General features: G+C 30.9%; 1 long non-coding RNA gene across 1 annotated transcript; it reads left to right on the forward strand.

The window, feature by feature from the left end:
- LOC121415513 lies at positions 1–3,205 on the forward strand. Its single transcript, XR_005970016.1, has 2 exons — positions 1–1,259; positions 1,844–3,205. It is a non-coding gene; the product is annotated as an uncharacterized LOC121415513 (long non-coding RNA).
- Positions 3,206–6,077: the final 2,872 nt, after the last annotated feature.

A 6,077-nucleotide genomic window follows, 5' to 3' on the forward strand; every position in this document is an offset into this window, starting at 1 on the left:
TTCATCCCTTTTATTTTACATACATGTACTGTACACAAAAAACTAACAAATACGTAAATAAATAATTATAAGAATGAAAATGTCCTACCTTTCAGATGCTAAAAAAACATTTCATTTTTTTTTTCAATTCTGATATACATATCATACCCCCTGGCAAAATAACAAACAAGATGAACAAAACACTAAATAATGGGGTGAACAGTTAGAACAAAAATAAAGTAAAGCATTTGGTAAGCTGAAATGCATTAAAACTAATGCCTTTCATCAAATATGCCTAATTCAATCACTCAATTTTAAATAGCTGTCAGTACACACTTTTCTGTAGATTAGCAGCTGGCATATTACTAATTTCATAATAAAAATTCCTTACTTATATTTTCGTAATACACACATTTATTTTGATCAAAGTGTAGAGAATCAATTTTATCCTTGTTTTGATATAAATAACAGTATACAAATCTTGTTTCAGTTGTACCTGTGATAATATTAAAACTGTATATTTTATCATTATGTTCATTACATAATTTGGTAAATCCTATAAAAATGTTATAATCCAAAAGTTAGTAATATCTTCATATAAAAAATGGATGTGTCTTTAATTTGAAAAAAAAAAAACAATCCATCAGCAGTCACGGTGAAAATGAGAAAAAGTGATGAATCAGTGAATGAAAAATGGGGGGGGTGTCATAAACAGGTAAAAGATGGAACTAAACTTTAGTTTAGCTTTAACAAATAAAATGCATTTAGTCTACTTTTTCTTCAAATTATGTATCCCTAATTTCCATAATCAAATATGAATGAGAGACAAGTAACACCCCTCTGATATATGTGTCTGATTACTTACAAAAAGATATCCCCTCTTTTGGGCAAGAATACCAATCCCAACAATCCTCTTGGTTAATTGACAAGATTTTTTTCCCAATTACTGTACAACAAACAGTGGAGCTGAGCTGAGCAATATCATAATCAGTAATTAAGTGACACTGTAAGTCTATGAAAACCATACACCAAAAGTTATGTTAGATTGTAAACATTGATCTTATATCTTTATCTTACAGGGCCATGATGTAAAATCTCTTCTTTTTTATAATAACTGAAGTTTTATGCCCTAACAGTATTCCTATGTACATCTTTTTTTTTGTAATTCCCATTATGGCAACTTGCTTGGAGCCTTTGATTTCAAATGAGCTATATCGGTCTGTTTATCTCAGTAGTTACCATTGATACCAAAGGAGCATAATTGTAACTTTAAAGGGATGGTCCAGGCTGAAAATATTTATATATATATATATATAAATACATAGGGTAGAATTCACTGTGCAAAATGCCAAAAATTTCATCAAAATCGGATAACAAATAATAAAGTTATTGAAGATTAAATTTTAGCAATATTTTGTGAAAACAGTCATGAATATTCATTAGGTGGGCTGATGATGTCACATCTCCACTTTCCGTTTTCTTATGTGATTACATAAAATCATAATTTTTTCATTATTATGAACAATTTGTCTCCCTTAAAATGAAATAAGTTGCAGCAATAAATATCTAATGCACTAAATTAGTTGTCAATCCAATTTTCTAGTTCTGGGAGGAAAAAAAAATGTGAATAAACCCGATTTCATATAATAAAATATAAAAGAACAAGTGGAGATGTGACATCATCAGCCCCACCTAATGAATATTCATGACTGTTTTCATAAAATATTGCTAAACTTTAAAATTCAATAACTTTGTTATTTGTCATCCGATTTTGATGAAATTTTCGGCATTTTGCTCAGTGAATACTACTCTGTTTATTAAGCTATAAATACTTTCAGCCTGGACCATCCCTTTAATGCAACAGGGTCTCTAAATTCATTGTATTTGTAAGTTCTATATTCTGTACGTTGTAGAGAAGTTGTCAAAATATAACAAGCGTCACACATCATCAACATAATATTCAGAATTCATCTATGATTTGAATTAAAATTTATCAGCTACATTTCATATTCATTCCAAAACCATAGGTATTCTTTAAATGTCAGAAATAAACTGTCAAGGTGGTACACACTTAAATTAGACAATAAAAAACAACAACATATAATTGGCAAAAAAGAAAAAAATGTGTAACAACTAACATCCAAAGAGTAAATAATTCTCCCAATTGAATTTTTAATAAGTGACATTCATCTTCTTCATTACTAAAGGCAGGATTTTGTCTCAAAATTAGAATGACTAAACCTCAGTCTTATCTATGCATTAATCAAGGACATATAAAAATCTTATCAATTAATACTTTTTAAAAATTCACAATTCATTTGGAGTCCAAACATTTACAAGCAGAAAGAGGGAAAATTTCTCCAGGAAATGGGTGTGTCAAAAAACTTTGAGGAATGAGATTTTAAATACCTCAATTTGCATCCACTGCAAAGTCAATGTGATTATTTAGATTTCTGTATACTTATCCAAAACATTTCTAACCAAATATTTATTGATTTATAATGTTGCAACAAAAAAAGGGATACTCTGGCTACGAGTTTCTGCAAAATGTATAATCGATTGAAGCCCAAAACATAAACCAATAAAAGTGATATTTTTCATTTTTTGCAAATATTATTGTTTGTAAATGGATATTGACCAACTGCAAGTTTTCAACACTGATAATACAAAGTCAAACATGCATCTGATTTCTCATGCCTTCTCAAGAAAATGCTGAACCCGACACTGCTGCATTGTAATGTACTCATAACCATCATTTAAATAATTACAAATAAATAGAAACTTACACTTCATTTATCTTGATTTCAAATATAAGATGAAATTAGGATCACATCACCTACAGGTATTTAATATAAGCAATGAAATCACAAGGAAAGCTTACTCTGAATAGGCATTTTGAATCTATTACAATGTATTCAGTACGGCTTCATCGATATATAGCAATATATTTAAAACTATTGGACTCTGTTAGTACATTATTTTAAGTAAAGTGTGATGGACAAACTGTTTCTCACTGCGTCAAGAAAAGAAAAATCATTAATGAGTTAGTAATCAACTCTGGGGAGCATTTCATGAAGAGATTTGTCAGTTACTTTCACCGACTAATTTGCTCTCGGCCAATCAGATGCTCAGATTTCTAGTAGCTTATAACAACAGTCATTGCAAATTGTTGGCAAAAATCTTCATGAAACACACCACATGCCTGCAGCAGATTGAAAAAATGTGTCTTATGGCAAAATTACTAAAAAAAAAATTAATCACTTTGTAGAAGCTTCATCTAAAATAACTTGCTGATTTTGGAAGTTTATTCTTTATCATAATAAAATGAATAATGGTCCAGTGTCTCTTTCGGTTCTATCATATATTGTTTTGCTCTAGCGTTCTAGTCATTCATGCGACTTTAGTCCTGTGAGTGCATGTCAAAAAGCTTCAGTATGTCTGTTTTTAAGGCTAATTTTTGCAATTTATGCGGAGATTTCCATCCAGGTATCTAAATGATGACAACAAAGTATATTAATATAGTGCACATTTTGACCAAGAATAGTACTTAAAATGATCCACTATTTCCACTGCTAGTTGCATTTATCCCTGCTGGTACAAATTCACATAGCCCAAGTCGACAGAAGAAAAGGTATATCGGTGTTGTAAGAACAAATACAGCCATGATTCATTAATAGGGTCCATATCAGGGCTTCCCTTCTAAAACATACTGCATACACCAATATTATTATACTCAGATTGTAGCAAACCTCCACAAAGTGAACAACTATCTTCAATAATTACTCTTGTGACTGATAGACTACATATTCTAATTTATTTTGTATCTATGCAGCACCTTTTTTCAAAACATCTCAAATCAAATGAACTCTTGTCTTTCATGAATGAACTATATCTTTCATGACATGAGTTTACTGTTAAATTTCAGTGTTGGTGTCTTCAAAGACTGACCAGGGGCCCGTTGCAGAAAGAGTCGCATTTAAACGCAAGTCAAAAAATCAATCGCAAGTCCAAAATGCGCGCTGTTGATTGGTTGAAAATCAAGTTGCGCGTGATTTTTAGAGTTGCGTTTGATTGCAACTCTTTCTGCAACAGGCCTCAGGTTCTTAATAAAATAATTTGTTCAAATGTTGTAAACAATACATGTATGTAGCCTCAAAGAATGTTCCCCCACAACAAAAATAGTTGGCACAAATTATATCTGCATGATTGTACACATGCACACACATACTGACACGCACAATAATAACTTCTGACAGACTTAAATTCCATATTTAACATAATCCAATAATTTGTAAAGACACTCAAACTGAAAAAAAACAATGCAAAAATGATAGTATGAATAGACTTACAGACAACATATAAACCAATTATCAACAAGGAATGATTTTTTCTCTCTCGCTCTCTCTCTAAATCCTCTAAAGTTAACAATGACCAAAAAATTGCTCCTGTTTAAATATAAAAAAGAAGCAAAGACAAGATTCAGATCTGTTAATTATTTACATAATATACAAGTATTTACACAATATATACAGAATACTATAACCACCTTGGAGTCATTGCAAACATACACATTCCAAGAGGCAATTTTTAATTTTTGATTTTTTTTTCTTTAATTTCTAGAGGTATTAACATACCCAGTGATATACAAAAATGGTACAAAATTTGAAATATTTCAAAAGCAATGCTTTCTTTCAATAATCAAAAAGCTTAGAAAATAATTATTTGTTTTGTACATTTCACGCTTCAGCTTTACAAACACATAAGTGAAGGCTTGGCTCCCTTCTCTATTTCAACAGGCATAGCAATAAGAAGAAATATATATGATATGTTAGATGTATCAATCTCTTTGCTATTGACAACGTCTCATACGAAAATGAAAGAAAAGAATTGAGATAGACATAGATATTTCTATAATTAGGTACAAAAAAAACTTTTATAGCTGGGAATTGTAGAGACACTTTGCGAAATGTTATGTCATCCGCTGCTTGTAATGTCGAAAACCTTGCTGCATAAACTCATGGTACTTCTGCTTTTAAGGAACCATGTAGATACTAGAAAACTTGTTTCTAACTGGCTATTAAGTCGTGTTCCAATGATACATACTACTGATAGGCTGAAGTTGTTATCAATAACATGATTTATGCAACATGAAACTGGTGTGCTGATAAATACTCCTTACGCTGCATAAACCAATGGCATTGCTATCATAATGCTCAAGTATAGGAGGGCCTGGTTTCTTTCTTTAATATCATGTTTGATTCAAAGGTGATGTTGTTATAATAAGAATATTTTGCATATATTCCTGACAATGAATGATCATATTGGAATTCATAATTTCATTCTTTATTACACTATGCTTAGTATGTTTGAACACCTTCAAATAAATTCTAAATAATTATTTTTTCATCTGATCACTTAGAGAAACCTTGTGAGATAATTGCTCAATATTAATGGTTTATGATATGCTATTCCAATCAACTATATTTATGGATTTTGGAATCTCATTTATTTTTATATTTTTCATCCTTTTCTCATAGATTGCACTCACTTTTAGCCACCAGTCAATCCTAATATTTCTTTTCCCCATACCCATTATCCATGACATATTGGTGTTATCACCAAAGGAAGATAAGAAACAATTTTAATCCTAGATGTGTTGCATAGATTGCAGTCATTAAAAATGCATGTTTTCTTACAAGCAAGGACAATTTGGGGTTTAACATGAAGTGGTTCCTAAATATTTGCAGAAAATTGAGTTTCCTGAAATAAAATTGTTATTGTTACATGCAACAATATCAAGATAAGAATCAATCCTAGAAAAATGTGAGTGCATGCAACCTTGCAAATCGCAATGCAATGTTGAACTTCATTGAGTGCCATCATAACAGGTTGAAGTTTATTCACATAAACATAAATTACCTGGCATCAATATTCTGAGCAAAAATCCTTTGCTGCCCTCTCTTGTCAACTACGGGAGAGTGACTGATCTTGGTCCTCCCTCATACATAGGACACATAGCCAAAATAACTACAAGCTACCAGTAAATTCCAAACACCTTGCCAGTTCTTGGCCAGTATTGGGTAATACAATATGCAATT

Source organism: Lytechinus variegatus, chromosome 5, assembly GCF_018143015.1.
Source record: "Lytechinus variegatus isolate NC3 chromosome 5, Lvar_3.0, whole genome shotgun sequence".
Lineage (NCBI taxonomy): Eukaryota > Metazoa > Echinodermata > Echinoidea > Temnopleuroida > Toxopneustidae > Lytechinus > Lytechinus variegatus.